This window comes from Dufourea novaeangliae, unplaced genomic scaffold (assembly GCF_001272555.1).
Source record: "Dufourea novaeangliae isolate 0120121106 unplaced genomic scaffold, ASM127255v1 scaffold12, whole genome shotgun sequence".
NCBI lineage: Eukaryota > Metazoa > Arthropoda > Insecta > Hymenoptera > Halictidae > Dufourea > Dufourea novaeangliae.
In genome coordinates, this window is record NW_015373886.1 from 1,743,113 (window position 1) to 1,753,721 (window position 10,609).

Genomic DNA, 10,609 nt, shown 5'->3' on the forward strand with positions numbered 1-10,609 from the left:
ATGGTAATATGTAATTGCAAAAACGAGACGTAATTAGTTAACTATGAAAATTTGAAACAGTTATGCCAGCTAGATAAAATATTACAGATGAAACAATATTTCACATTAGTGTGTTGTCTGAGGGTTAATACTAGAATTACCAGTGTTGAATGTATGTTAAATTAAATTGTATAAGATATTACGATGAATAATATAATATATTGTACAATAGAGTATAGTGTAATTTGTAATGTATAATTAATTAAAAGTGCATTTAAATTCTCAAAATATCACATTTAGAACTTCAGTATTGGTAAGACAGGAAATCAATAATCTACCAGGTTGAAGGATTTGGTAGTTCTACTGTTAAGGTTCGAATATCCTTAATATGGTTTCAGAAATTTCGATCAAGAGATTTTTGATTAGATGATGCACCACATGGCAATGGATGAAGACAATTTATGGACGACAGTTGCCATAAATTGTCGTCATCGCTACTAGGGAGTTTACGATCAAGTTTAATACGTTCTGAACGTGTCACACCGTTGCTACAAAAGTGACGCAACTCAAAAAACGTGTTTTTCGAGTTATCACTGTGAGGAAGTTGTAGGAACACTATTCGACCAATTATCTAAAGTGTAATCTCTTAGCTTCATAAGTTGGCTGGCAGAGAGCAATTATTTCACTCTTACTCTTCGGAGTGCAATAAATCTATAAGAGCGTTCTTTCTTCAGAAGAAGTGTGCGATGTAAAAAATGCAGAAATTTTCCGTACAAATCTAAACATTTCTGACTTTAGCCTGATCGATTACAGGAAAATTAAAATAAACTGTTATTACTTGGTACTAAGCACGTAACATGAAAATGTGAAATTATATGGTGAACTCGAAATTCTGTTTTTAATTTTTGCAGGAAGTCAAGGCTAGACCGAAATCTTTTCGGCTTTACTGCGGGCTATTTAGTTGGCCCGTAATTTTGTGCCGATTTTTAAACTGATATTCAAATCAATATGTAATAACTACAGTAGAACCTCGGTTACACGAACTGGTCAGGCGATGAGATGTTAGGATAATCCCAACGACTATGTCCTGTTGCAAAAATGTTATGCAAAATTCAGATATGAGGTTGAAATAGATCCTCGATACTACCAGGCTGGGAATTATTCTTTATGAAAAATAAATCACAAATCTGCAGTAAAACTTGTGCAAATAAGATTTCGGTTTTCAAAAAAGTACCTTCGAAAATTTGTTTCGTATACGTGCTGTTAACTGGGACTTGGCTAATGTGTGACAGTTCATTATTAATTCTTTCTGTTTTCTGTAAATATTGCATTTACTTCTTGTATCTATATATTAATTTTCAAATTCAATTTTTTTGGATACGAAGTTCTGGAAGACAAAATTTACACGCATTAATTTGTTATGAGGAAACATCCTTCGCTCGATTGTATCACGATTTTGTTACAGTTTTTACAGACAACGTTAACAAAAATTTAATTCTTTTTGTGGGTTAAGTTCCAGCTATCCCAATATTCCTCTGAACAAAAAGATAAAAATTTTGACATTGCTACAATATGTACTCTTCTGAAAGCGTCACATGAAAAAGTGTACTTATTTGTGTTGTGTCAAGCACCTTATTTTGAATTTTTATACAAATAAAGTTATTTTGAAATACTTTGAAAATGTACTTTCCGAACGAAAGATTAATTGGAATTAGTTTGAAACTTAAATTTTCTACAATAATAATGTTTCCACATGAGATTCTCAACTACAAAGTCTTCAATATCTCTTACATCATATGAAACTTCTTGCTAGAGCAACAAATTGTTCAAAATTAATTGAAATGTTTATAATTGAAATGTATCCTTCTTCCACGTCTATTTTTTTAATCTTTAGTATAGCCTTTTCTAACAAATTTATGTTACATTGTAAAACTGACCGAGAGACTTGAGAGTTGGGTTAAGTGATTTGCGTTTGAATAATATTCGGATAATATTGATTAGAGGTATTTCTCTTGCTCTAGCAAGTAATACACATTCTTCAGGTTTGCAATTTCTTTCCTTAACACCTTGTACAAATTCGTGTGGGTTGAACGAGGAACAACAGACGATTGTCTTGCTTAGTAAAGGCAAAACCAACTACAATTGCTTCCTAAATGTCAACGTATTGAACTACACATTTTGCATGTATCTGGCCTGATTCCCCAGAGGAACTTAAAATGCATTTTTAAGGCTATAACGAAATATTTCATGTCCTAGTGACAGCACACGTGGTTGATTGAGTAACATCGAGTAAATTTAATCTATCGTCAATACCGACTACATTACAGATGTTTATACAAATATCCATTTTCATGAGCTATTTTGTTGAAATCAGTGTCGTGAAAAGGAGTACATTCTACAATAAAAGAGTTTATGAAGTTAAAAGTATATGAAAAATTTGACGACTCGTTAGAAGTTTGATCTCATTCCACTTTACACGATTCTTTCAGGCATAAACGTATAAACATCTGCAGTCTACTAATTAATTATAAAAGAAGCATAAATATTTTTTGTAACCAAAACAAAATCGTGTGATTGTACATTTAATATTTCAGTTTTTAATCAAAATGCTTCATTTTCTGAGTATTTTGCTTCGTTTCCTTTACGAATGAATACGATTAATTAAAGTACTTAATGAGAATAAATTGGATCTTTAGGAACATTAAAATGTCTACGTATAGAGAAATATTCTTCTGTGGAAAAGAACCATGTTCTATTCGCAGAGAGACCACAATTGTACTTTGCAGGTACACCTGTAAAAAAATTTTACTACGGAAAGGTAAATATTATCGATAGAATTTATGAACAACGATCTATTCTATTTTCGCTGCGGTTATAAACATTACGGAAAGGAACAAGCTTATTTTCAAAAAATGAAATGTGCCTGTTGAGTGCGTGGGTTTCTAGAAGCAAGAATTATTTGAAGTGTGTCCGTGATGGTTTCTATTTCCTTATACTTTAAAATCTCAAATTATTTCGCTCTATAATTTTTGGGTGAATCTTTTGTCGTGAATGAATCGTTTATTAGAGTAATAGTAAAATCACTGGAGCCCCGTCAGAGTAAAACGGTTAAGCAGAGTGGTTTAGTGAAACAGAGAAGTTATATTTTTCATTTACGACCTTCTAATTCAATTTACTATTAAGCAGAGTCTCATCAAAATTAATAATTACAAGACTGTAGATGTTTATGGACGTTTCACATATTTTGCAAACTTATTCATAAAACTTTCTATTAAACAGAATAGACATAGATTATTGTAACCTTTTCTGAAAATTTTAAGTTGATTCATGAATATGGAATTAGGTTGAGTCACAAATAATTGCGGTTTTCCTGGTTTAAACTTCGACCGGTCGTATTATCGGTGGTATTGTACAATATACAGTGCAATTTGAAATCGTACCATCAACGTTAATTTACTGCATATTCTTAAGCATTATTAAACATAGTAGGTTATCAGTATTCTGATTAAATACATCTTCGTATTGTTATTCCTGTTGAATCATTATTTGGCAACTTTCCAATACTTATAGTGGATGTTATTTATGACTTAATCCAATATTTTATTTCTCGTTTGAACCCTTTAACGCTTAGCGTGACACCGGCGCAACACTCATTTTTAAAATGCGACAAATCCTGTCGCCGGTTAATATCTAACTTTCGTCAGCAAGGATCCGTAGTTTCACTGATGTGACGTAAGATCTCCACGTTTTCAAGTATTCCCATAAAAAATAAATAAAAACATAAAAAAAAATTAATAAAGTATGTTGATGTTGACATTTTTTACTTCAAAAGAACAAGATAGGACATATATGTATATCAATCTCATATTTTTGAAATATTGATTTAAGAGTATGGGCGTTCAAGGGTTAAAATTATTTCTGTCCACGACAACTATCAAATTTCACCAACTGTACGTTACTAATCGTTATTAAATTTAACACTGATTATTAAACTTAGAAATTTATTATTCTTACTGCAATTATCGTTTAATAAATTTTCAATACCAACGGAAATTATTTACGAATCAAGCCGGCATATAATGTCGTCCATAACATTGAAATTTTTAATGATTTCAGATTCTTATATCGTTCTATGCAAATCACACAAAACCTTATTGTTTGAATTTATCTATTTTAAACGGATGACAACTGTCGTCTTATCTTATACATTGAATTTTACAGTAGGTGAATAATGGCCCCGTGTGCTTCTTGGAAATTGGCATTCGTCCCGATAAAAATGTTAAAAACGCCTGATAGAGGAAACGTATCCCCCTTCGATAACGCGGCAAGGTGATGCATTGTAACGTGTAATTAAATTTAAAAGTTTTTAGATAAAATGTTAAACGTCGCGGCAGCTTATGAACTTCTGTTATCGTATTCAGGCGACGATCACCTTTCGCCACGTTTCCATGGCGAGGAAAATGTTCTGGCACGAGCACGTGCATCTCTTGGATCGCGAATTTCCTCGATGATCTTGATACGCGTGCATCATAACCCGCACGCTTACTTTAATTATCTTATCTAAATTAATCGGGAGAAAATGTTGTGCGGTTCGAATTATCTGTTATCGCGTGAATGCTCCCGACAATGGTCATCGTGCACCTACAATACTCAATGTTCATTAGTATACTTTTTTTTCGTGAAGAAATATACCGATATAGAGGCTGAAAAAAGTATAGAAGAATTCTCGTGTTTCGAAGAATTTAATTTAAAAATAAAACGGAATTAGAAATAATGAAGTTAAAGCATAAAAATTGAAAAAAAAAAGAATAAACTTTTTAAATATTGTGTTTTTTACAAGTGGTTCTTCGGTTATAATGTCCGCCAATATTGCAGTAAATCTCAAGTACTTGCAGTGTTCCATAAAATATTTTGTAACACTAAATAATATTTTAACAATTTCTAAACTAACATAATATATTTCACTAAATTTGTCCAATCCATTTAACTTAATCACTCAGAAATATGAGCAAATTGGACAAATATTTATGTTTCCTCTCGAAGCTACGCTTATACTTTATGAAATATCCTGTATGTACACGGGCATAAATTATGATTTCCGACAATTTCTGGAAGATGCAAGTAATTTGCAATAAAAAAAATGAATTTATCGTAAGCGGGAAAAGAATTTATTGTGGAAACGCCTTCTGTTCTATCCCATGGAACATTTTAATTGCACATGAATTATTCATCGTACGATGATTATTCGAAGAAAATCTTTTCAGAATCAACGAAGTTAAAGCAGAAGAGTAAAGGAATAGTATTGCGAACGTACTTCGTGAATGAAAAATAACTATAAAAATCCATTGATCGACGATTACTCAATGTCCAACCACGTGTGTGAAACCCGTTTCTTGTTCGATCTTCGCATTCTTTTTTTTTTTCAAAATTCCATCTCACAAATATTCGAAGGCAAGATAACTCCTCGATCTTTAATAATATTTCTGTCATGGCATCCATAATAACGTCTACAAAATGAACCTTAGTAACACCTTCTTTAGATACCATATTCAATCTTTTTTCTACTTGAAATTCGTTTTGGAACAATCAGAGATAAACTGTTGAAACATCTAATACTCCTTACTTGGGCGATACGAATTAGGAAAGAAAAAATTTGTGCGCGTTGATTGAACAAATTTCCAGCAAGATGTCGTTAACCCCTTCAATGTTATGGTTCGTCGCTGAAAGTGCAGTCCACAGTGGTACGAATTTTTCACCACTTGCATACATGTATGTACATCAGAACCATTACTCGAAAAAAATTTTGCACATTACGAAGAATCCAGGTAAAATTACTCGAAGAATTACTTCGAAAGAATTGATATGTCAAAAAAATTATTATAAAAAATGTTCCTAATGCGAATACGTCCATTATTCCGACGGTCTATTTTATATATTTGGTCGTGACGAATGTATATAGACGAGATAACCGGTTAAGGGGTTAAAGATTCACATCGAACAGAGTATCTGCAATTCAATGTCAGCTTCGTTTCATAAAGAAGGTGTTAAAAGCTATTTTAATGGAAGCTGACGCTCTAAGAGGAAGGTCGGGCACGAAAGGTCTACATAGTTTAACAATATTGCGTCTCATACCTTGGTGAATCTTCGACGAGTCGGTCCACGTGTACAAACGGAATATCCTGCGAGCACGACCACGTCGGACCCTCGTTTCTCAAAGGTAAACGTGCGTGTGTGTGCGTGAGCGTGATTAATCGACGCGGTTCGGTCCCCTGTTTCGTGACTTAGAAGGGTTTTAGTTAATCGTACAAAAGCAGCATCTCGATATTTCGTTTGCCGGTACGCGTCGAATCGAACGAATGAATGCACCCTACGACGAAAGAAATTACGAAGATGAAGGAACTTTTCGTCTACGCACACCTGGTTTCCTCCTCGGTTCTGGCTTTGTTCTAATCCCATTCGGCCGATGTTTTGTATCGAAATGAAATTCTGTGAAATCAATCCCTTAAACTGCTAACAATTCTATAAAATAAAGGGTCAAAGAGAAAATTAATGTGCACAGTTAATACCCTCATCTAGATCCAGCGAACAAAATTTTCTGCCCTCAATCAATATTAATTCATGCTACAGTAATGTCTCGATGAGTGCGACGTACGCGGGTCCGTTTCGAGGCATTAGTAGCACTCATAAATTTGTTTTCTGCACGTAGTCAAGCTTCTGTTTAGCTTCTGATTACTCTGTTTTAATTGGTTCCAGAAGGAGGCCCCCTAGTGGTGGGAATAATGCCTTTGTTCGTGTCGCATTCATCGAGGAAGTACTGCATCATAAATACGAGCTCACAGAAAACAAAAGAAAAATAGTTTCAGTTATCGATTAAATAATAAAACGAAACCGTATGGTAGATATTACGTTAACAATATGAATAGTTATCTGGAACTAATGTTGGTGCACGCAGAACGTGCAAAGTTCAACAAATTCATTGTAAATATTAACAACAAAGAGGCATAATGTACCCGTACCACGTGTCCGAGCCACCTTGAATCGAATTCCTTACGCGTCGGCCGAATGGTTTCAGCTACGTATCCACACGAGAGTAATTATCGAGGGTAGATCCCACTTAAGTAGATTCAAGTTTCACTCTACACAGTGAAAATGACAGCTACTGAAAATTCGCGTTCAGGTTCACGTCCGTCAAATGGTTCTATCTTCAAAACAGATTCTCAAGTGGACACGTAGCATTAAGTTCGACCCACCATACAAACAAAAAGAACTTACTATTACCTTTTTGTTTCCCGGAAAAAAACCAGGTGATTTACAAAATTCGAGCATAGATAAGACTTGCTATTGTTACTGGCAGCCTTTCCTCGATTATTAGAAGCGCTAGTTACATCGTCGAAATAAATAAATAAAGAGTACATAGGATAATTTAAGGGCAGTAAGACGGTTCGTGGACCCTGGCTCCCCCGATCTTAATGCTGGAAGATAAATAAAAATTCGGCTAGAAGAGAGAGAATCGCGTCTCGGTTTAGTTATTGCACTTGTGCGAGTGGCCTACACCGTCGGGCATCGTTAAACGCATCCGCCGACAGCCGCTGTCTATGACGCGCGATTTAGCGTGCTCGACACGCGCTATCGATACCGTGTCCGCCGGCGACCGCGTGATGGGAATTGGGTAAAAGCTGCGTGGAGTATCCCGAGCACGAAGCGAACTAAAGGTTCAAAGATGTCTCTCGTTTGGGAATGATACTCAATGGTCTCTCGTTAGCGTAAAGGCGATTACACGAAATAGTTCCTCTTTGGGCGGAATATAAAAGTATTCTCGCCTTTTTAATGAGACAATGCATTCGCGCGTTACGCGGCGAGAAGCCTGAAATGCTGTGCAGGAACATTCGGAATCTTTGGTGAATGTTTCTGGATATTTCACTTACAGTGGGTAAGGAAAGTATTCGTACACGCTTTAAAACAGAAGAAGTCTTTCAAAACTGGACCAAGGGACTTGAGTTTCTTTGTGAACTTAGAAGGATTAGTGTACTAAATGATGTGGTAACAAAATGGTGAAAAAGTTGCAGTCGGAATCGCCAAGAAAATAGTAAAGGTCGCTTTTTGCGCCTTTTTTATCTGAGATTGCAATGAAAATTTGACGAATACATTGCTTAGATTTTTCTTAGTTATATGCATGCTGAAAATTTTATCGAAATCGATTAACGTTGTTATGAGATACGAACGGTTGAAAATGTTGAAAATCCGCAGTTTTTCGCGACTTTTGACCTACAACTGTAGTATATCTAAAGATTCTTACATCTTTCGATGTCTGTTACTCGTTTCTGTATCAACCGATTTCAATGAAAGTTGCAGCATGTATATAACTGACATAAATTTTCGAAATATATTTATTAAATTTTCATTAGTCTCTGACAAAAAAGTTGTAAAAAACGACATTTACTATTTTTTTCGACATTCGGAAAAGTCGCAAATTTTTAAGAATTATTTTAACACATCATTTAGTAAACCGATCCTTCTAACTTCACAAAAAAACTCAAGTCACTTGGTCCAATTATGAAAGAGTTGTTCTGTTTTAAAGGGTGTACGAATACTTTTTTTTACCCACTGTAATTGTATTTTACAGTAAAAGAAAATAGCAATATTATTAGGTGTACCGATTAATCGTTCACTACTGTTTATTAATGTTATGTGCATTTCTGAGGAAATTGTATGCAGTTTCGATCATATTTTCTGATGACTCCGAAGAGATATTTTAAATTATACAGGAGTAGAGGGTTACTCTTCAGTGCACTTAAAGAATATATTTTTTTCTTAAGAAATATTTGTGTCAATCTACGACTCGAAATTGTATTTGGTGAATGCTCATATTGCTTGTTTGATACGAGTTCCTGAGCTCCGAACTACACAGTGGTAGATAATGGATGAAATTCTTTAATGAATTTTGAGACTCATTTTGTAATAGTTCTAATTGATTCGTAATTTACTTTATGAAATTGTGTACTAAATACATATATGTGAGCTCAGTCCTAAAAGAGTAACATAATTATTCACCGTTTATCTTATCGAATCTTTTAATTATTATCAAATCTACATCACACCTTAAGGAACTAATGCTGATTGCTGGATGATTTATTTACTCGTGTACTTTTGTTAAAATCAGCACTGAATAATAGAGAAATTCAAGCTCCACGATATTTTCCATATTAGACACTAAATAAGTCAAATGAATTGAACCACAGAACACAGTGACATCTATTGTTTTCATCATGTCACATGAACTATTTCCTCAGAAAAACATCATTCTCCAATGCAAAAGTTAAATAAACCATTTATCCTTGCCAGTAATCACACGTAAAATACCTAAAGATCCACAAACACAGCATTTCGATTGATAAATACCGTCCCATTAATAGGTAGAAATACTTTCACTTCCCTAAAGAGTAACTGTATCTCACAACCTAATATCTCTGAATCTCCATATCTACGGACACGAAACAATTGATAATAAGCGAATGAAAACGTTAAATAATTTATCCACAGGGCTCCGATGAAATATGATCGATCAATGGTTACAGAGGTCAGTTCGAAAACTGTCTGGGGAATGAATGTGTGTTACGTTGACAGTCTACGTACCGCGGGAACACGTATGCACGTCCATGAATTGCCTCGTCGAGCCTCATCCGAGCAAGCCGGGAGAGCAACGAAGACGAAGCCGGCCGAAAGGAACGACGAACGCGACACAACACATGTTTCGGGGGGTGGTGGGGAGGGCAAAAGCACAGTTCGGGGGTAGCTATCGATGCCGGCGCACTTGTAGCAACTTAATTAGCGGCCCCCTTGCACCCCTCCCCGCGCGCCGCGTTTAATTTTCCACATGTAGCACGTCTTTGAACAACGTCCACGAACGCACTGAATCGAATTTTTCCAAGTGGTCGTACTTAGGTATCTTTCTACCTTCCTCGTGTAATCCCCTCCCCCCTGCCCCTCCAACGTTCTTCATTTCGAAAACTGCTCCCTTTTTTTCCCCCACCCCGCCCCGTATGTCGCCGTAATCCTCTCTGTTCGTCCTCTGTAATTCTATAATCATCGACGCGCGAACCCTTCCCCCTCCCCTTCGCCCCCACAAAAACCCTGCCCCTTGTCAACTGTATAAAATATTCTCAATCGTATCAACAATAGTCACATCGTACATCGTACAACGTTGTTACATTATTACAATAGTTTATAGTTAATCGTAATCAATATAATATTCACAGCATTTTATCAAAATCTCTTAAAAGCACCAACCGTGGAGGCTCAAATTTTCATTTCCCCACATTCCGTCAGCTTCGTTTCCGGTCAATTCTTCGCAGATAATAAACCCCGATCTTCGATCATCCTTGTTTTACGTGGATTCCTCTTCAGTTTCTTTTTCTTCTTCTTTTTCGTCCCATTTCTCACTATTCTTCTCATTCTCGCTCTATCACTCACACACACACGCAACCTCACTTTCTCTTTCAGTTCTCTCTCTCCCTCACACTCTCTCTCTCTCTTTCTCATTCTCCCTTCCTTTCTTTCAGATATATGTATATATATATACCTTCAATAAGTTATCGATATATATATACACATGTATATAATAATATATATA